The sequence below is a fragment of the Mustela lutreola genome, chromosome 1 (assembly GCF_030435805.1).
Source record: "Mustela lutreola isolate mMusLut2 chromosome 1, mMusLut2.pri, whole genome shotgun sequence".
In the NCBI taxonomy this organism is placed as follows: Eukaryota; Metazoa; Chordata; class Mammalia; order Carnivora; family Mustelidae; genus Mustela; species Mustela lutreola.
In genome coordinates this window covers 199,738,744-199,761,398 of record NC_081290.1, presented here as the reverse complement: position 1 = coordinate 199,761,398, position 22,655 = coordinate 199,738,744, and the positions used below count along the sequence as shown (strand labels likewise).

At 43.6% G+C, this 22,655-nt stretch overlaps 1 protein-coding gene across 3 annotated transcripts in view; it reads left to right on the top strand.

The window, feature by feature from the left end:
- The first annotated feature begins 18,177 nt into the window (after positions 1-18,177).
- The window catches only part of ARHGAP32 (Rho GTPase activating protein 32), a 299,252-nt gene continuing 294,774 nt past the window's right edge, over positions 18,178-22,655 (top strand). For 2 of the 3 annotated variants that reach the window (XM_059184831.1, XM_059184839.1), the window contains exon 1: positions 18,178-18,572. The gene's annotated coding sequence lies outside the window, so the exon portion shown is untranslated. The remainder of the gene's footprint in view (positions 18,573-22,655) is intronic. The other variant, XM_059184850.1, reaches the window with a different exon arrangement.

The following is a 22,655-nucleotide window of genomic DNA, read 5'->3' as shown; positions in this document are numbered from 1 at the left end:
AATCATATTATTATTGGCACATCCCCATACATCTCCAGATGAGATATTTGCTTCTTGTCAATCTGGTGGTATTAGTTTATATTCTAAATCAGGTAGGGACTGTGGGATAGTAAGCCAAATATTTAATATTTCCATCCAAACTCTCACAATACATATAAATTTTAAATTGTTCTCTGGTCTCTTTTCACACAATGGCAGTCATGCTGCTTAGATGGTGAGTTCTAAACTTAACTCCAGCTCTGTCTACCTGCACAAAATAATGATTTCTCTCTCTCTCTCTTTTTAAATTTAAATGCAATTTACCTGCACAAAATACTTAAATGAAGAGTGAAAATTGCAATCCTCTGACTGGTTTCAGACTTGTATGCAGAACATTGGAATTACTGAACTTTTTACTTCTCACAGAGATATGGGCAAAGAAGAGATAGACTCTTTTTTTTTTTTTTCCTGAAGAAGATACCAAATGACGAAAAGGAAGGCTCTGATTTGTTATAATTAGGGGAAATAAACTTGTATCTCCGGGTAGTACAACTACACATTGTTACCAAGAATGTTAAGCTTCCTGAATGTTGAAGCAGTATTCCAAGAGGAAAGACTGCTAAATAGAGATTTGGGAATTATCTTTTAGAAGAGATTAATTTAGTAAGAACATCATGGGTTAGACTAGGTTTTCAGGCCAGTCAGAAACCAACCCTGGTCTAAATACGAATTAGGTAAATTCTTGGGTAGCTGTTACTAAGGGACTTTGACTATCATTCAGACCACCCTTTGGTTTTTATTCTATTAGCAAGCCTCCTAAGGAGAAGGTGAGTGACTGGTACCCACCCTTCCCCCACCCCCGCCACTCTGCACCCTGACCTAACCTCCAGTAGTGACCCTGTCAACTTCAAAGCAGGTCAGGAGTTACAGGAGAAAGAGGGCTTTGGGGATCTATCCCTCAGAAACAGTCAGACTCTAGGTGGGCGTATGCCTGAGGAATGGCAGTCACAGAACCAGAGCAGAAAGGAGGTTGAGGAATCAAGTCATTTTAATTTTCACAATTGAGAAAATACATCCAGGGTCTTATTCTGGATGACATCTCAGATTCCTTGACTCTTTCAGTTCCGTGTTCTTTCAGCACACCAAAAGGCTGTTAAGAGAGTAAGGATAGGGGTTCCTTGGTGGCTCAGTTGGTTAAGCGTCTGCCCTGGGCTCAGGTTATGATCCCAGAGTGCTGAGATGGAGACCCGCATGGAGCTCCCTGCCCAGTGGGAAGCCAGCTTCTCCCTCTCTCTCTGCTTGCCGCTCCCCCTGCTTGTGCTCTTTCTCTCTCTCTCTGTGAAATAGATAGATAGATAGATAGATAGATAGATAGATAGATAGATAAATCTTTCAAAAAATAGAAAGAGTAAAGATAAAAAAAGAAGATGCTGCAACTTTTGGATCAATAATGTGCATGAATATTCTCCCAAGAACCCAAGAAAATGAAAAGGACTTTGCTACAGGTTTCTAAATCTAAGAAAAGGCTTCACTGAAAATGCAAAAATACCCTCCAAATTAACAGTCTCCCCTGGGTGTGACAGAGTGGTACAGACACTATGGTCAGGATAAGAAATGGCGGTCCCTCCTCCCCACCTTTGGGGTTCTGGCCAATAGTGTGCAAGGACAAAATGCTGGGCTGTGAGTCAGAGCATAGGCATGTTTAGGATTTTAGTGATGGCTGCTTTGGAATGGCAGGGCTGGGTTTAGGGTAGTGGGCAGAGGGGAGACTCTGCTTACTGGATGGCGGCAGTTCTGAGAGAGAGAGAGAGAGCTATGCACAAACAAGCATGCATTGCCCAAATTTTGAAGGGACAGGTAGGTGGTGAAAATAGACATGAGAGTCTCACTAATCACACCAAGGTAAGACACTCTCCGGTTTATTAGAGGACATATTTTAATAGGTAAGGCCTTGTTTTCATTTCATTTTTCAAAAATTACTTAGTTACCTTCAAGTTTATTCTTTCAATGACCTTTAGAGTTTTCATAAAAGTCATCCTAACCCTCAAAATAGGACAAAGGTGAGCAGCGCACCTTTTTAATGTCATACCTTCTTCGCTTTGTATGAAAATAAACTTAGTTCATTTTTTTTTCTGCGAACAAAGTTTTCAGACTTGGTGAAATTACTTGCTAAGTTGTAGATTTTTGTCTGGTAGAGATACAAATAATTTTTGTCTTGTGAAACAGGTCATCTCTAAGGTCTATGTCCTGTTGGGAATAATTCAGTCTTTTAAAAAAGACAACTATCATATGATCTCCCTGATTTGAGGAAGTGGTGATGCAACATGGGGGCTTAAGTGGGTAGGAGAAGAATCAATGAAACAAGATGGAATTGGGAGGGAGACAAACCATAAGTGACTCTTAATCTCACAAAACAAACTGAGGGTTGCTGGGGGGAGGGGGGTTGGGAGAAGGAGGGTGGGGTTATGGACATTGGGGAGGGTATATGCTATGGTGAGTGCTGTGAAGTGTGTAAACCTGGCGATTCACAGACCTGTACCCCTGGGGATAAAAATATATGTTTATAAAAAATAAAAAATTAAAAAAAATCAAACTTGGCATTAACATTTTTTAATTTAATTGATTATATACACTGAGATTTTCAAATGCTCTCTGTATCAATCATAACACGTTGGGGCACCTGGGTGGCTCAGTTGTTAAGCATCTGCCTGTGGCTCAGGTCATGATCCCAGGATCCTGGGATCAAGTTCCACATCTGGCTCCCTGTTCAGCAGGAAACCTGCTTCTCCCTCTCCCACTCCCCCTGCTTGTAGTCCCTCTCTCGCTGTTTCTCTCCCTCTGTCAAATAAAAAAAAAATCTTTTAAAAAAGTCATACCATCTTACTGGTTTCCTCATAATGATCTTTGTTCATTTTATAGTTGCTTGATAGTTATGATTGTATCTTTTTGTAAATTAACCTTTAACAGAATAATTTTTTTCCCTGGTATCCCTGTAAGAAGTATCTTGTTGAGATTTTGATTGGAACTTCTTTTGTTTAAAGATCCTTTTGGGGAGAATTCGCATCCTGAGACTTACTAGTCAGGAAACAGTCTTTTTGTAACCTTTCCATAGGGGCGCCTGGGTGGCTCAGATCATTAAATGTCATTAAATGCTCAGGTCGTGATTCTGGGGTCCTGGGATTAAGCCTCACATTGAGCCCCACATTGGGTTCCTGGCTCAGTGGGGAACCTGCTTCTCCCTCTCCTTCTCTTCTCCCCTGCTCATTCTTTATCTCTGTATCTCTCTCTCAAATGAATAAATAAAATCTTTAAAACCTTCCCAGATGTTTTATGGTTTCCTTCATTTAGATGCTGTACAGTTTTTATTCAGTTTATTCTTGGGTAACTTATATTTTTGTTGCTGTCAGTGAGAATTGTTGCCATTTTTATTTTCTAATGGGTTATATTTTGGAATATCAAAAAGTTTGTGTGTGTGTGTGTGTGTATTTATTCTATAACCTGCCACCTTACTGAATTTTTGCATTATTTCTAAGGGGTTTTTTTTTTTGGTTTTTGCAGATATTCAATAATATTATAATCAAATAGTGAAAAATTTCCCATTCCTTTGTCAATATTGGTAATTCTTACTTTATTCTCATAGAGCACATTTAGAATAGCACTGGGTAATAGAACAGTGGGCATCTTTGTTTTGTGTGACATCATCATACTTATTTTGATGTGCAATTTTCTTTTTTAAAAAATTTTACTTATTTATTTGACCGAGAGAGAGACACAGAGAGAGAGAGGGAACACAAGCAGGGGCAGAGGGAGAAACAGGCCTCCCCAGCTGAAAGGGGAACCTGACTCGGGGCTCTATGGCAGGACCCTGGGGATCATGACCTGAGCCAAAAGCAGACACTTAACGACTGAGCCACCCAGGCGCCCGAGGTGCAATTTTCAAAAGGCACTAGAGAGAAAACCTATTTTTGTAAATTGACAAAAGGAAAGGTATTTTCAGCTAGCTCAACTCTATTTTCACCCAGATGTCCTCTTAATATATCTCAAGCATCACATCATCTGTGTATTGGAGACAGGTAGAGTGGGGCGGCTGGCTGGCTCAGTCAGTGGAGCATGTGACTCTTGATCTTGGGTTTGAGCCCCACGTTGGGTGTAGAGATTACTAAAATAAAATAAAATAAAATAAAATAAAATAAAATAAAATAAAATCTTGAAAGAAAATAAAGACAGGTAGAGAGCTCTCTTTAATATTGTAGAGCGCCAACAGACCAGCTAATTATTATTGTCTTAATCTCCACCATATAGGGCTCTTGTAATGTTCTCTAAATGTACCTGGCATCTCAAAAAGAAAGGCATGTCTGGGAGGTAAAAGAAGGTCTTTTAAAGTTGGAAGCACACTTAGAGGAAGTGATTGGAACAGGGTGCACCATTCTGCTCCTCTCGCTCCCAGGATGCTCTGTTCAGGTGAAGGGAAGGGCCAAACAAACAGCACTCCCGTTCCTGCCAGATGGCCCTAGTCACTGCTCTGGCTCTGCCAAGGGCTGGGCCCCTGCTATAGAGTCTGCAGAGCTGAAAGCTGAATACAGAATACTTTTCTGTGCCTCTTGCCTGTGGAGCAGACTTGTCTGGCCCAGATCACACTTGAATAGATGAAAAGAATCCGTTTTTGCCTTGGCCAGAGGCCTGCCGTGGGGGCCACAAAGGCGCTTATAGGCACACTGGAGTGGAAGGGCAGCAAAGACAGAGGAGAGAAGACTTAGGAGATTTTAAGAAGAAATAAACAAATCCTCCAGAACATTTCCAGCTGATGTAGATTATGAGATATTTCAATGGCCCCTTTGCTCTCATTTGGAAAAATGAAAATTGCGAGGAAACTAGTTATAGCCTCTTGTGGTTTCACTCCAATCTTGTCTCCCAACCTTTTTAAGGAAATCTAGGTAAAAAGAAAATTATAGCCTCTCGAGGTGGGACCCTGGGAGATGAGAAAACATATGGTGAACAAGATGGATTTCTCCCCTGGAAGCTTGATCCAGGAATTCAAGGGTTTAACAAAGTAAGAGAAATGCCAGTTCCTGCATGCTAATAATGTTGGGAAACCTAGCAATGATTTTTTTTTTTTTTTTTTTTAATCAATGTGCTCTGTTTGGTGGGTCATTGCGAGAAGTAGGCCCTTTGTTTCAAAGTTGTCTTTGGTATAGCTGGAAAGGCAAGTCCTCCTCGCCCCCCTTTTACTGTGGTTAGGACTGATGTAATGGGATTCTCAGAGAAATGACCGTGGCTCATGTTCCTTTCCTGAGTGCTTTGTAGAAGTCAGTTGCAGCGATGTTTAGGAGAGAGCTGTCTGCAGCTCTAAACTGTGCTTGAACAAGGTCCTGAGCTAGTGGGGAAGCTCCACCCTTCTAGTCACCAGACTGACTACGCTTGGCTATTTCCAAATGAGAGGAAACGTGTTTGAGGAGAAAAAGTAGTAGGCTCCCAAGACTATCCTGGACTGTCAGGTAGATCCTCATCCACGTTTTTTCCCTCTAATTTATTTTCACGCTTGTATCCTTAATGCTCTTTTCTGGCCTTTGCTTGTGTATAGGGTGGTTTATCTTCCAGGGAGATGCAAACCCCCGTAGCAGCCACACTTGGGATGCATGTTAAAATGCAGACTTCCAGGTCCCACCTCGGAAGCACTGAATCAGAATATCTGGGAGGGAGGAGGAATGTGCATATTTAATGATCTCAAGTTTGAGACAAACTGGGGCTCTGAAGACCCAGAGACCTGATTCCAAACTCCAACGCTGTCGGTTATTGTGTGATCTCAGCCAAATTACTTAACCTCTGTCTCGGTTCTCTGGGAGGCAAAGCTGGGACAATTATATCTACTTGATATTGTTGTTGCAAATATTAAGTGCGACATTTCTAATTAGTGTTCACAGCTTAGCAGGGAGCAGAGTAAGCCTTCAGTATATGTTACTGATTCTTGGGCTAACATCTCACTAAATGGTAAAAGTTCAGAGCCCCCTGGGTGTCTGCAGATCAACTTAACCTTACAGGACCGTCTCCCTTCGCCCTTCAGTAGCCTGGCTTCCCACACCAGCTGCCTTACTAAGCAAAAAAGAGCCAGCTGGTGCAAACCCTTGTCCCATGTGTTTGCCCAGGATAGCTCTTGACCCCACTACTTCCTGCCTTGGTCTTCTTACCTCTCAGACACCTGGCTCTGTTCTCTGGCTTCCATATGTGTTGCTTTGCTCAACTTGGTAGCTTCTTCAGGCTCTTGGACTGTCTTTCATCCACATGCTATCTTTATTTTGGCATTATTCACAGTTTTCTGTAAAAGACTCCCTCCTCCATTCTCCTTCCTGCGGCTCTCCCAGGGGTGTGACTAGGTTCTCCCTCCCCTGTCAGAGGAAGGGAATCCAGACAAACCAACCTGGAAGCCCGAACTCTTTGTGAATAGACACACACAGAGCAGTAGAAAACAATCAGAGTATTTGCTTTAAAATACTGGCCTCCTGCAGTTAGAGCTTTTGGTCTGTCCTCCATTTTATGAAAGCTTTTGTATTTCCTTATAAACCCCCTTCCACGCTTTTGCCTTTCAAAGCTGAAAAGTGGGTTTGTGCTGAACCTTTTCAGGAAGGAAGGTGTGCTCACTAGGGTGTGTGAGAACAATAAAAAGCATTTTGAGCATGACAGCTTCCAACTCAAGGAGCTGGTTATTAACTGCTCAAAACTTGAAATGCCAAATATGTGTGAGTGGGTGGTTATGATTCCTTTCTCTCCCTCTCTTCCTCTCATCTTTTCTCCTTCTCCCTCCAACTCAGTTCTTGAACTTGTTAGCTTCAGCCCTTGGGTACTCTTCCCAGGAGAGCAGTACAGAAAAGAAACATCTCCAGGCTTGTTGTCCTTCCTTAACCGTTGAGTGAAAATACAAGCAGTATAAAAGGCACGCGGAGTCATAATGTTCCCGTCGAATCTCAAAACACCAACTATAAACGAATTCATTTTTTTTTTTTTAAATCTTTTTAAAGATTTTCATTTACTTATTTGACGGAGAGAAAGAGAGAGAGAGAAAGAAAGCACACAAGCAGGGGGAGCTGCAGGCAGAGGGAGAAGCAGGCTACCTGCTGAGCAGGGAGCCTGATGTGGGACTCAATCTCACGACTCTGCGATCATGACCTGAGCCAAAGGCAGATGCTTAACCAACCGAGCCACCCAGGCAATCCATTCTTTTTTTTTTTTTTTTTTTTTTTAAGATTTTATTTATTTATTTATTTGAGAGACAGAGTGATAGAGCACAGGGAGAAGCAGCAGAAGGAGAGGGAGGTTCCCCACTGAGCAGGGAGCCCCAAGTGGGGCTCGCTCCCAGGACCCTGAGATCATAACCTGAACCAAAGACAGACGCTTTACCCACTGAGCCACCCAGGCACCCCTAAACTAATTCATTCTTATGCCTTGGTTATGGAAGGAGCTGGAAAATATTACTGTCCTTGGTGTTTAGGTGTGGGATTAGAGGAGTGGAAGCCTTTAGTAATTTCCCCAAGGTTGCTCTGTGAGTCTCAGTGGAAACAAAACTTTAGTAACAGCAGCAATTAGTACGTCTTAAATACCTGGCAGCCCTTGGCATAGCTGACCTTCTATCTCTAGAGATGGATCTCTGTCTCACTTCCTCTCTCACACACGCGCATGCACACACATTGCATAGAAACAGGAACTTCACTTCTCCTTTGGCTCTGTCTTTTACAGAGTAACCAGTGAAGTTTGATGACACACCTCAGAGACACACTTATTGGGATTAAGAAAGTCCTGGATGTGTGAATAACAAAAACCCTGTATCACCCCTTTGGGATTAGATGGAAGCACACCCAAATCCCAGAGACCACCGATCATAGTTACACTGCTTGCAAGCGATACAAAAATTGAGGTCTTAGTAAGATTACTTCAGTGACTATGCAGTAATCAAGATAGTTTATAAGACAGATTTATATTTATAGGAAAATCAAACAATCATAAAATTAATGGGTATCTGGATCAGGCATTGAGGGAATAAGCTAAGGCTGTGTGTATTTCCTCTAATAAACTAAATTTAGGCAGTAATTAGTACCAGACAGCATTGCCTGTGTTTCCAACTGCTCCAGGATTTTGGTCAATTATAAAAGTATAACCATTCTACCAGAATATGCATGAACTTTGGAACTTTTCTGGTTTGATCAGTCAAGACCTAATCCTAGAACCCGTCTTTGAGACCCTTTCAGGACTTTCCAAGGAAAAATGGAAAATCTGTGTCAGATAGTGTTTAAGGAACACCCTGCTGGGGGTCCTCCCTTTTTTACTAAACAAAACCCTTAAGCCAAAGGGTTGATGCACTGAGCATGGAATTCCAGGTATCAGCTGCTAGGTGAAGAAAGACTTCTGATTCTCCCAAGTCCCTGATATGCATGCTTGCTTAGCAAGGGTGACCCACTAGCTATCACTAATTAGAGCAAAAAACACTCCCAGCACTAGAACTGTCCAAAAAGAGGAGAATTATTAAAAGTACGATGACATGGACATGGATCATATGAAAGCGATGAAGATAAGTAGACATGAAAAATGAAAAGCCTTATTAAGGGAAAAACCAGATTGCACACATTATTTTCAATGTGATGCTGTTTCTGTTAAAATTATATATTAGAATATAATATAAAATATAGAATACAAAATATATATATTAGAAATATATGCTATGTATTTATATATATATAAATCTATATTTATATAAAATACATATTTTAGAAAGATATGTAGGCAACATATACCAGAATATTAACAGTAATTATCTCTAAATTATAGGATTATGGATTTTTCCATTTTACTGCCATTTCCGAGTTTTAAAGAAACTTGAATTATTTTATCTGTTTTGAAATTTTTATTTTTTCAGACATAGAACACTACACATAATGTTCATGAATTAAAAAAAAAAAAAAACCCTCCCAAACCTACTTTTTATTGAAAAGAAGCATCATGGGCCATGCTGCTTTTTGCTTCCTAAAGTAAGGAGAGATTCGTGAGCAGCTTGGGAATTCATCAATCATTCACATCTCCCATGTTCCAGGTGTCAGGTATAGGGATCTAGGCTAAATAAAGCTGTGTTGCATCCCAGAGCTCCTCCATAGAGAAGACAGGAAATTTCCACGGTGCCAGGCTAGCACGCAGAGTTTCCAGTGGCACAAGGCTATGGTAGCTCCTTTCATTTCACCCTGGACACAGGTGGAATAGCAAGATATTCTTTGAGGAAGGACAGGTTTTATTTCGTCTCTCAGGTTAGCTCATTGGGCTCCTGCTGTTACTGGCCACTCGGACACTTTAAAATTAATTACTGACACAGTTTCCTAAAAGAACAGTCTGGCATGCAAAAGTACTTTCTGAGAAACAAAGTCACTTCAGCCTGAAGACCAAGTTTAGAGGTCACGCATCAGCAGATAATGGTTTACGTAACTGTTTGTCTTTGTTCCTCTAGCCATATGTGACCTTTCCTCTCCTTCCTGCTGACACTGTCCCCAACAGAAAAATACAATCTGTTTAGCCTGATGTACCTTCCTTCCCTCCTGAGCTTCAGCAGAGAGTAATAATAGCAGCCGCAAGACTGTTACTGAATGTAAATACTTTATTTACTTTTGTATTTAATTTATGCATCTGTCCAGTGTTTGCACAACTGTTTGAATCTACCCCTAGATTAGCCTTTGCTGATTTGATCTCTCTTAAACTCTAAGAATGGAGAAATGAAGGAGACTCCTGGTTCACTCTTCTTTGTCCAACCTCCAACCTGGTACCATACAGATGAGGACTCAATTAAAAAGGATGCTCTGACTGAGAGCTAGTCATCCCCTCCCCCCCCTTTTTTTAAGATTTTATTTATTTATTTGACAGAGAGAGATCCCAAGTAGGCAGAGAGGCAGGCAGAGAGAAAAAGAGGGAGAAGAGGCTCCCTGCTGAGCAGAGAGCCTGATGCAGGGCTCGATCCCAGGACCCTGAGACTATAACCTGAGCAGAAGGCAGAGGCTTTAACCCACTGAGCCATCCAGGCACCCCACTAGCCATCTCCTTAATGCGATCTTTCTCCCTTGGTAAAAGGAAGGGCCCAAATTTCCCGACCTGTTGAGAAGAAATATGAGGGTTGACTTGGTTTTTCCTATAAAAGGATACATGGTAGAATCAAGGTGATGGTGAGGAGGTTGGTCTCTTCCCACAAAACGGTACCAGAGGATTTGGGCAAGGGTAGGGTATGAGAACTAGCCCGGAAGCAGGGCTGGGACATGTGGAATGGGTTGGGATGGAACACTTGCTCTCTTATTGAGGCTTCCTGCCTGTCAAAAAATACCAGGTAAGGACTGGGAATGTGAAATCCCAATAGTTTGACTAATCAATGTACGAGAGCTGAGCTTGGGACACAGCGCTGGAATGTGGGTTTGTTTTTGACGTTGTCTTTTTGATGTGGGGAAGGTCATGGCCATTTGGACACTAGGTATGGATACTGGAGGCAGTGGAGGGAAATGCAAATGCAGGGACCACTGGTCTATCCTCCAGTTGCAGAGGGGAAGAATGTGGGGGAAATGCTGCTTTTCTGTTTAGATGCGCTTTCTCCAGCAATGTACAGATAATACATTCTTTAAAAAAATTTTTTTAAAGGTTTTATTTATTTATTTGACAGAGAGATCACAAGTAGGCAGAGAGGCAGGCAGAGAGAGAGAGAGGGAAGCAGGTTCCCTGCCAAGCAGAGCTGAAGGCAGAGGCTTAACCCACTGAGCCACCCCATGCTCCCCTACCAGATAATATATTCTTAAAGAATAATCGCTTCCAATTTCATACAACCTAGCTATCAACATACATTTATTGAAAAAGAGATGCCTTTCATTGAAAAAAAAAAAGGATAATAAAGTGTAGGTTGGATGTTAGTCAGAATCCAAATCTCTGTGCCTCAGTTTCTCTGAAAGTTAATACTGCCTCATACCTGTGGAGAAAGCCTTAGGTCTGCTGTTGAAGGGTATTCCACAAAGCATGGAAAATGCTGAATTACCTAAACTATAATTTTCTCAGCTGCTTGACCCTTTTCTCTCACTACTGTAGTCCTTTTTAACAAAGTATTCTGTAGTCATGAGTAAAATGGTTGCTGTTGCTTTTTGGTTAAAATCCATCAGGAACTAAAGAGAAATACTTTTTAAATTAGATCATGACCCAGAAAAGGAGTGAACTAGTAAGTCTGTTATCAGCTCTGCTTGGGATTGGCCTTTTACACCACTCTGAGGAGCACTGTTGTTTATTTTCATCATGAAATACATAAGAGAAAAAATTGAGTGGAGAAGAGGGGACTAATATTTTGATAGGGTAGTTTTATTGTTTTGTCTGATGTATTATGACCCCAAAACATCTACCTTCCCAAAACCAGGGATTGTCCCTATTTAAAGTTAAGCACAAAATAACTTCCAAGGCCAAGTGCAAGGGATTTAAAAATAATAATAATAATAAAATGGCACTTTGGATTATCTACTACAGTTCTTCCCAAGTTGCCCGGGAAACGTAGCGTCTGAGTTTCAGAATCATAGGTAACTTCTCAGCCAACATGTATTTTGAACATAGCAGGAAAACACAGATGTTTTAGACCTTCTGAGATGCATTAATTTCTGGAAACTGGAAACGGTAAAAGACAAAGTCGTGGGAGGGGAGTTGCAGGGAGCACCCTGGGAACGCAGCAGCCCTGAAGTTGAATGACCTCTCTTTGATCTCTCACTTTCCCAAGTCATTTTCCCATGCACTTCCTCAACACTGGTTTCAGTTCTTTAGATCTAATAAAAGGCTCTGGGGTTGGGAGCGTCACCCAGCAGCTGAGTGGAGTGCTGATTCAGCCAGAGCTCTGAAGGAGGGGTAGAGTGCTCAGTGTGTTTACAGTGAAGAGTGTGTGTGTGTGTGTGTGTGTGTGTGTGTGTGTGTTCTCATGAGGAATAGCAGCATCTCATCACCCTCACTGCTGGCCCAGCCACCAAGAGGAGATTTATCTTCCTCCAAGCCACTTAAATTAAACATACGCTTTAAATAAAGCAGCCTGTTTGCTGGGAAAACACAGCTTCAAAGTTCTCCAGACCCGATTTCCCTTCCAAACATTTTGCTGCCCCTTAAGGATCCTGCATATAGAAATGGTATAGCTGCCTCGTTGTTAATTCTTTCATGAGCCTCTACGTAATTTTGCTGGCTAAAAAGCAGAATGAATACTTTATTCAACAGCTTACATTTCATTGTGATTCCTTTCATTTCCTGATCTCAGCTCACATCTGACTATGAAATGGAATCTCGGTGGCTCATGATAGTGCCAAGTGTAGAGCTCAGGCAGTGGGTTGCTCTGATACCTTGGAACACTTTTTTTCTGATCATTTTAGAAATGCTGAGTGTTTTTTTTTTTTTTTTTGAGTCTTCAGTTGTATTTCAAAATTGGACTGATTTCTGCCTCATTTTCAAAATATTACACAAAGAACTTGGGGAGGCCTATTAGTCACTGTCAATTTCCAAATGTCCTTTTTTCCCCAAAGCATTTTCAGAATAATCAAACTATTCTGCTTTTACGACCCAACTAAAGAAAAAAGTGAGCAGGCCCATTTCACAGATGGAAACACGGAGATGTCATCAACTTGCTCAAAGTTACAGAGTGGACAAGATAGGAAAATGATAGCAAGAAGTAGCGTCTGCTAACATTTACCTCATTTCTTCCCAAGGTGGTGTTTATTTTAGTTCGGAATGAGAAGACATTTCATATAACTTGGCTTTAATTTTCTGTTTCTTTAAAATAGCAAAACCTAATTACAATGTTAGAATATGATTTTGCCTTATAGGCACTAAATCCCTCACTCGCTATGTATCCCTCACTGCCGAATCTTGATGTTTTCTTAGATTTCCGATGTAATTTGTTTTTATTTGATTTGCAGTAAATTACAAATTATATAATTTCATAATCTGCAGTTGTTCCCATTTGTAAAAAGTGTAAAGATACATCCATAGCAATAACTAAACCAGAAAATCAGTGAGCACATAGATCCTGTACTCTGACAGTACAGAATTTTTGCATTTGTTTGGCGATGTGGATACAGTCTTGAATAAACAAAGTACTTGACCTCATGGAGCTTTCATTTTGGTAAGAGAAGCAAATAAACAGTTACAAAACATAATCATGTACGTGATCTTTTTACCCCCACCCCCCAAAAAAAAGCAGAGTAAGGGGATAGAGAAAGCAAACTTATTGAGATAGTAGTTGAAAAGTTTCCTTTAAGGGGCACCTGGGTGGCTCAGTGGGTTAACCCTCTGCCTTCGGCTCAGGTCATGATTCCAGGGTCCTGGGATCGAGCCCTGTATCGAGCTCCCTGCTAGGTGGGAAAGCCTGATTCTCCTTCCCCTACTCCCTTTGGCTATGTTCCCTCTCTCCCTGTGTCTTTCTCTGTCAAATAAATAAGTAAAATCTTAAAAAGAAAAAAAAAGAAAAGGTTACTTTAAAAGAAGGGAAGTGGCACTTGCTGATTTAAGAACAGCTGGAGGGGGACGCCTGGGTGGCTCAGTTAGTTGAGCTGGTTGAGCCGCTGCCTTCAGCTCAGGTCATAGGGTCCTGGAATCGAGTTCTGCATAGAGATCCTTGCTCTGCAGGGAACCTGGTTCTCTCTCTGCCTCTGCCTGCCACTCTGCCTGCCTGTGTGCACTCTCTCTCGTGCGCTCAGTCTCTCTCTGACAAATAAATAAATAAATAAAATCTCAAAAAAGAAAAAAAAAAGGACAGCTGGAGGCTGGTCTCCTAGGGGCAAAGTGAATGTTAAGAAGGCAAGACTGGTGAGACACCTGGCTGGTAGAGAATGTGACTCTTTGTCTGGGGGTGTGAGTTTGAGCCCAACGTTGAGTGTAGAGGTCACTTAAAAAAAAAAAAAAAAGACAAGACTAGAGAGGTGCATGGGTGCTAAGTGGATGGGCAAGACAAGGGAAGGGCTTTGCATTTGATTGTAGTGTGATTAGAATAGAGCACTGGAGACTTTCCAGCAAGGAATCTGATATTATCCTCCAAATATGTGAAAAGAAATACTCTGGTTGCTAAGTTGAGACTAGACCATAGAGGAGAAAAAATGGAAACAGGAGACCGGTTAGTGACCCAGGAGAGAGCTTATGGGGGGGGCAGATGTGGGTGTTCAACAGGGAGTAAAGAGACTGAATTCAGTATATGTTTTGAAGGTGGAACTTGGATTTGCTGCTGAAATGAAAGCCGTGTTTGAGAGAAGAGATGTTTTTATCATGAGAGGGGAAAGACTTGAAGGAAGCCACTTTGAGGGTTTTGTTTTGTTTTGTTTTTGATTTTGTAGGCTCTATGTCCAACATGGGGCTCAAACTCATGATTCTGAGATCAAGAGTGGCTTGCTCTATCAACTGAGCTGGTCAGGTGCCCCAGTTTTGTTTTTAATGTAGAAAATGTAGAGCTCTGAGTTGGATACATTCAGTTTGAGCTATCCAAGTGGAGAGGACACGTAGGCAGCTGGATATATGAGCCTGGAGTGCTGGGGAGAGGTCAGGGTTAAAGATATACATCAGTGTATGAGGCTATTTAAAGCCAAAGGCTGGAGGAGACTGCCCTGGGAAGGAGTATAGAAAGGGATTAGAAAAGCCCAAGGTCAGAGCCCGGGGCGCAGCCAACATTTAGAATCCTGGAAGAGGAGAAGGCCTCAATGGGAGAGACAGCAAAGGAGCTACCAGCAGGCTGAATGATTCAAAGCAGACATGTAGAGGTGCAGCTGGTGTTAAGGTTCAAAGACTGAAAAACACAATCTTTGTGGGGGAACAACCAGAAGTCCTAAATGATTGTGATAGAAGCTAATGTGAACCAAAATGTGACCAGGAGAGGACAGGAGATGCAACGTTTATCATTTCAATGCATGCCCCCAGGGATGTGTCACATTCTCCAAATAGGACTGCGGACTACTTTCTAAGATGTTGCTCAATAGTAGCTTTTTGTTGCAAAGGGCTCTCTGTTTAAGAGAGGCTACTCCAGGGGCATCTGTAAGCGCTAGGAGAAAGAGACACAGAGAACACATCTTTTCAAATATCTATTTTGTTGTCTTGCTTTACAGAGACACTTTATGGAGCTGGACCAAAAACAAAAACCAAACAAACAAACAAGGTAATGTCAAAATGTCACTTTGGGAGAAGTCTATATTAAACCTTGCCCACTTTCAGCAACTCGTATTTCTCAAGGCAGCTGCTGAGCATTCTATCTGGAGATGAATAAGCTTCCCCCCACCCGCTTTGCTCCATTCCCAGGCTCTGTCTATACTCTAAACTCAAGGTTAGGTGTTGCAGTTGTCTGTGTGGCTGCCTTCCTCGCTGGCTCTGTTTATCTGCGCCATGACGCTGCTTCAGTGCCTGGAGGGGACTGCAGGGCAACAGATCAGAGATGCCAGGAGCGAGCCCAGATGCTTCTGCCTGGGAGATGACAGTGCCAGGCTGAGGGCTCCAACAGCTTCAGAGGGAGGGCAGATTTGCCTTGCTTTTTCCCTCTCTTGCCCCTCACCTCGGGAATATTCACTCAAACCATAACAAATGCAGCTACTTGACATTACATAACAAATATTAACATATTTTACACGAAGACAAGCTTTTGCTATTCTAGGTGATATTGCAATTTGGGGGGCATACATGTATTGAATCACTAAAGGTGTTATTAGGACAGAGGTAATTGGTTGCAAACATGTGAAACACATGAAACATGTGAAACACAGATGGCTGCAGAGTGGCCCAGAAATCATAACCTTCAGTTTATCTGCAGGTTTAGCAATAATAACTGCTATTCATAGGATATTTGAATGTTTCTTTCCAAGGAGAGGGAGTGCTGACTCAGAATAAAAAGTAAGGGGCATCAGCACCCTTAAGCTTGCTCAAACATCTCTGACATTTGGAATACACATATGGAATCCATTTGTTCTTTCTCTGAACTCGATATAATAGCAACAGGGGGAAAGTTACCAAAATGTTTTGAGACTCTGAAATAAAGTATCTGTGTCATCCAATGCACACATAAATCCTAGCTCCTTTCTGTATTATTCACCTTCTCCACTGGTTGAGCATAGCACTTAACATTCAGCCACTGCAGCTCAATTTTGGGGTGGGATGGCAAAACTGTGGGACATGAAAGCCTTCAAAAAGAATGCAGGATGTCACTATTGTAGTTGAGGGTAGGCAAGGGACTAGAGTCTTGGGCAAAACTTGCTTCCCATGCTGACTTGGTTTATTGTCCCGTACTGGCTTCCTCTTGACATCACAGGAAGTTTTGTGTTTAATGCTCACCAGTACAGGGAACAACACAAGTTACTGAATCCCTCTTTGCATACATGTCCCTCTATCCAGAGGTGGCTCCCTGTGGCCAAAAGAAAAGCCCCGGAGCTGTTGCAGTTTGGAGAAAGAGTAATTTTTAAACTGTGGGTTTGTGTTGAAATTAAGCTCTCCTGTTTTCATGATTTACTGTAGGAAAGTATCTACCTTAGGGAAGTATCTACCTTAGGAAGTATCCATTAAGACTTTTAAGGATCCTAAGTGTACCTGTTTCCAGCAGGTGGCTAGGATACTAGGATATAATTTATTTGAAGTAGGCTTTTTAAAATGTTTGCATCCCAGTTTTCCCCCATATAAATCTTCTCATTCTATCCCTTTTGTTCTCTGCCAGAAGATACCCAGAATCTTGACCTTGAAAGAAACTTTGGTTATTTTTTAAAAAAGATTTTATTTACTTATTTAATGAAAGAGAGAGAGAGTGCGAGCACAAACAGGGGGAGGGGCAGAGCGAGAGGGAGAAGGACAAGCAGACTTCCCACTGATCTGGGAAGCAGACCTGGGGTTGTGACTCAATCCGAGGACTCCAAGGTCAAAACCAAAGCCTAAGTGAGACACTTAATTGACTGAGCCACCCAGGCGCCCCTAAGGAAAACTTTGGTTACACTGAAACTGGCAAGAGTGGGATTATTCAGCCTGTTCACTCCCTAATTTCTCCCCAGGATGTGTAGAAATCTTGTTTCATGGACATGCCCTTGGAATTCTGCTAATTGCGGTCAAGGCCACGTTTTATATTCAATGACACTCACTGAAATGACTGAATGCTGAGTGGACCCATATCACTGCAGTGACATTAGACGATGCGGTATCTGGCATCTGTAGGTCTGAAGACTAAGAGTTAAATTATGTAGGCTTACCGCCCCCCTCCCCAACATTTAGATACTAAATGAATCAGAAGTGAAAGGTACATATATAAAAGAAAACGAAAATAGAACGGTAGAATGTCAAGATATATTCTGTTACACAGATGGTTATTGCAGGTGCATGTTCTACTCAGTCTCTGGAGGCTGAACAAAAGGAATTTGGGGTGTAGGGGGCGGAAACCAAGAGCAGGGCCGTCCACAGGCAGGGGCTTCCCTGCGAGCTCCTTCACTTTCTCCAAAACCGCTTTTCAGTCTAGCCATGCACCTCCGGGGTTACTACTCTCTCACCCTTGCTTGTCCTTCCTCTCCCCTGACATGTCACTTCCAATCTTCTGGTCCATAACTCTGAAGAGACCAACTGAAGGAACTTTCGGGCCTCCGATTCCCCATAATAACCGATGCGAGCTGGTTTTAGAGCAAATGCGCCAGAGCTGGAGCGTCGAGGATCTTCCTGACTTGAGGCAACGCCCCCTCTCCTCCCCCGCGCGGTGACAGTATTCTGGGGTCAGTTGGGGGTGGAGAGGAGCCACTGCCGTAGTCTCGGAGGATGTCTCTTCCTGGTGTTCCTGCTGCTGCGGCAGGTTTTTTATTTTCGCACCGCAGCACAATGCAGGAGCCCAGGCAACAGACTACGCCCGAATCCCCAGGGCAGCAAGCATCTCAGCCCCCTTCCTGCTCCCCGCCGGCCCTCGCGCCCCCGGGGAAGACTAGCCACGCTCCCTTCGCTGCCCCCCACCTCAAACCCCCCTCCCCGCAATGCACGTGCGCTCGCGGGACAACAGCAGGCGAGGCCTGGGCGCGCCCCCGCCGCCCTCGGCCGCGCGCGCGCTCCGCCCGCCCTCCTCGCGCGTGCTCGTGCCCGCAGCCGCGGCGGCGCGCCTCTTCTCCCCGCTGCGGGCGTCGCGGGTGCAGGAGGAGGCGGAGCGGAGGAGGCGGAGGCAGGGCCGGCGGCGGGCTCCGGCAGGGCGCGCGCCGGCGAGCGGGGCGGGGGCGGCCCGAAGGCGTCGGGGTGGGGGTCTCGGGCACCGCAGGACCGCGTCCCCGGGGCCGACTGAGCCGGGGGAGGGCGAGCGCGGTCGTGTCGGAGGTGGGGACTCTGAGGCCGCGGCCGGGAGCCCGGCGTCCCCGCCCCCGAGCCTGACGGGGCGGCGAGGCGGGATGAGGCGCTGGCGCGGGGGGCTCCCGGCCGAGCCCCCGCGGCTGCCCTCGGCGGCCAGGCGCTAGGCTCGGCGGCGCGGGCGGTGCTCGGCGGCGGCGGCGGCGAGGAGGAGGAGGAGGGCGTCGGGCCCGGCGCCCGCGGAGGGCAGACACGGAGCGGCGAGCGGGTCGCAGCGACGCCGCGGCGGCGCGGCGGGGCCGCGGGGCTCGGTAAGGCGGGGGCCGCGGGAGGGCCGGGGGCTCCGGTGACGTGGGCAGGCGCCGCAGGGAAGGCTGCGGGGGCCTTGCTTTCCTTTTTAGAAGAATTCTTATTAAAGTAAAGGTTCCGGATCGAATGTTCTTGGAAGACCATCTCGGGTTTCCCCCGTACCACCCCCACCCCCATCCCCGCCGGACTCATTTCTCCAGCCTCCCCGGGTGGACCGCGCTCCGGGCGGACCGCCTCCCGCGCTCGCATCTCCAGTTTCCCCACGGCCTGGATTGACCAGGGATTCGGACGGATTTCTGGCCTGCTGCAGTGCTTCGCGCCTGAGGCTCAAGTCAGGCAAGAGCCGTGACTCCCAGGGAATGGCCGAGTGGGGGCTCTGGGGACACCGGCGCTCCCAGAGGAGCCGCCGCTCGAGCGTTACCCTCCGCTGCCCACAGGCGACCTCGCGGTGCCCGCCTCCTGGTGAGCGTGGAGCTGGCCGGGCGAACCGTCTCTGCTCGCAGGACTCCCTTGGAGTTTTCCCTCTCATCTTTCTAATTGGCTGAAGTTGCCGTTGCATATTGGACGGTACCAGAGACTTTGGTGCCCCCCCCCCCCCCCAGCCCTGAACTCACCCGCCACCCCCTATAGTGCCTTTCTCATTTTGTTGACTTTTGTAAATATTTATGTTAAAGATTTTCGCAATCAGATCGCAAGAAACTGTAGGGAGAGAAAGTCAAACCTGATTTCTTAGCTTTAGTCTACTTCTGGACCCTTGATAACTTCACCTTCTGTTGCTGGAGCTTTAAGAAGGTGGAGGGAGAGGACTCACAGCAGGATGCTTGGGATGCAGTTTAATAGTTATCTTTTAGGAAATAGAATTTGGATAATTATGATTTTGATTCGCGTGCAGAATTGCAATCTGCTTTAAAGTGCTTCGGGCACTGCATGATGCTACATGGATAACTGGCAGCTGGGCCACATCGAATTGTTGTCAGCATCTCTTTTATTTTCCATTCTTTCAGAGTTTTATTTGGCACAGATTTAGACTTTTTAAGTCAGTCTGAATGGAAATAACTTCTGATACACGGGTTGCTTTTGTAAACATAGTCTATATTCATATTTCTGTTGGAGGAAGAAGAAGCATGTGGTACTAGAGTACAGTGGTTATGAGAGTCCAGAAAGTGTGCTAGCTTGATTCAGTAATAAGAGCTGTAATATTTTTGGGGACTGATGGTTATGATTCATTAATGTATGTTCTCTTATTGGTTAACTTGAAGTCCAACTCGGAATCTTGATATTTGCTTTTTGGACTCGAGAGTGAAGGAAATAGATGCTTAATTGCTGCTTCCACATGACATCAAAGTTTTTCAAGTACTCATTGGTATAAATCTTTTTAAATAGGGCTATTTGTGAAGATGAGGGATTATGGTGTTCTGATTTCCATTTTCAGGAATATCTGGAGCCTACTTCATTCCTAAAATTGGATATATGGCGATGCCTTATAGAACAAGTCTCTAGAATGGTGTGAGTTTCGAACTGTGCTCAAACCAGTCATCTTCATACTGTAGTCCTTATAGCAGTTCATGGAATAAAGCAGCACTTTGGACAGAGACTTGTCCAGCCATAGCTGGTGTGGAGGCCCAGTTTACTGCATGGTCGTGCACATTGAGGTGGGCGATAAAGTGTAAGTGGGCCAGAGAGGAGATGTTAGTTGGAAGAACCTTCCTTGGTTATATAACTGTTTTGTTTTCTAGGAGTGACTAGGAAGCAGCCAGGCAGGTTCAACTGTCATTAGAGTCTTTGATGTTGGTTTAAATTCCAGTAGTTCTGTTTCTTTTATTTTCTTTTCCCAACCCCCACATCATTTTCCAGTCATCAGCTGGATGACTTTAATGACAATACATTTGTCTCCACCTCCCATTCTCTTTCTCTTGTTTTCTCTTTAGATGTCTTATTCAGCTGGGTTTTTCCTTTCCAAGCTGGGCCACAGTGTATTGTCTGCACAGTATATATAGGTCCACTGTTGACTGTAAATGCATTTAACAAATGCCAAGGAGTAACACCTGTTTTCTTCAGAAGACTGTGGTAGCAGAAGAAAAATGGAAAACATGAACTAAATATTGTATTTTAAAGATTGTGTAATGTTGTATATAGATAATGGCTAATGTTCTTGAGAGTTTGTAGGATGTAACCTGTTACAACTCTTGTAATCTGATGTCCATGGAAGTAGTTAAGAGACAAGAGGATTTGAAACCAGGTCATGGTTGCAGTTTTGCCATTTAGTAGCTGTGTGGCATGGTTCCCTCTTTGGGCAATTTATTTACATTTCTGAGCTTATTTTCCTTATGTACAAAATGAAGATGAGAAGGCTTGCATTGTCTTTCTTAACAGAGTTGTGAAGGATGAGATGAGAGAAAGAACGTGAAAATGCTTTATAAAATTTGTTATATATGTAAGGTATTAATGGCATTACAAAATTGTTTAAAATATTTTAACATCAATTTTTAAAAATGCACATAGGGATGAGAATGTGTTAGATCTTTTCCTCTTCCATTTTTTTTTTTTTTCCTACTTGGAAGATTTTGTGATTTTTTTTCCTCAGGAAATCCATATGTAGTACCCATGGCTTTGGATTTTTTCCTTCTTCTTCTTCTTTTTTTTTTTTTTAGGATTTTATTTATTTGATGGAGAGTGAGTGAGAGAGAGCACACACACAAGCAGGGGGAGTGGCAGGTAGAGGGAGAGGGAGAAGCAGGCTCCCTACCCCAACAGAGAGCCTGTTCATGTAGGGTTTAATCCCAGGACCCTGGTATCATGACCTGAGCCGAAGGCAGACACTCAACCAACTGAGCCATCCAGACCCTCCTGTAGTTTTGGATTCTTCGGAATTTTTGGCTATTCTGGGATAGGTGTCAAACTTATTGAGACTTTGTGAGTTTCTTTAAAGTACCATTTCAAAATACCAAAAGAGGGGCTCCTGGGTGGCTCAGTTGGTTAGGTGCCTGGCTTTTAATTTTGGCTCAGGTCATGATCTCAGGGTCCTGGATCGAGCCCTCTGTTGGGCTCGTCAGGGAGTCTGTTTGAGGATTCTTTCTCTTTCTCCCTCCCCCCCCAACTCCTGCTAGCACACTTGTCTCTCTAAACAAATAAATAAGTAAATCTTAAAAAAAAAAAAAAAAAAAAGACCCACAATGTCAAAGGAGGATACAAGTTAGGATTTATGAAAAGAACTGTTTAGAAAAAAGGTATTTTTTTATTTGTCTGCATTATTTAGTATAGAAGTTGGCAGCATTCACTCAGTAGGCCAAATGTAGCTCATAGCTTTTTTTTTTTTTTTAATATTTTATTTATTTATTTGACAGAGAGATCACAAGTAGGCAGAGGCAGGCCCCCCGCAGAGCAGAGAGCCTGATATGGGGCTCGATCCCAGGACTCTGGGATCATGACCCGAGCTGAAGGCAGAGGTTTTAACCCACTGAGCCACCCAGGTGCCCCCCATAGGTTGTTTTTTGTGTGGCCTATGAACTAAGAATGATTTAAAAAAAAAAATATTTATTTATTTGAGAGAAAGAGAGTGAGAGAGAGAGTGAGAGAGCATGATCAGGGGGGAAGGGTAGAGAGAGAGGCATACTCCCCGCTGAGCATGGAACCCGATGTAGGACTCGATTTCAGAACCCCGGGATCATGACCAGAGCTGAAGGCAGATGCTTAATTGACTGAGCCATGCAGGCGCCATAGAACTAAGAATGATTTAAAAGTTTTTATTTATTTATTTTTTTAACGAATATTTATTGAGTACCTGTGATTTAAAAATTTTAAATGGAAAAAAATCAAAGAAGAACATTTCATAGCATGTATAAGTTGTATGAGATTCATATATCTGTGTCCATAAGTGAAGTTTGACTGGAACACAATTATGCATGCTTGTTTGTGTATTGTCTGTGGCTAAATCAGCTATACAACAGCAAGAGTTCTTGCCACAGAGACATTGTGGCCTGCCAAGCCTGAAATATTTATGATCTGGCCTTTTGTAGAAAAAGTTTGCCAACCTCTGATTTAGGACTTAAAATCTTTTGCTTTACTAGCACAAGCCTTATTTCCTA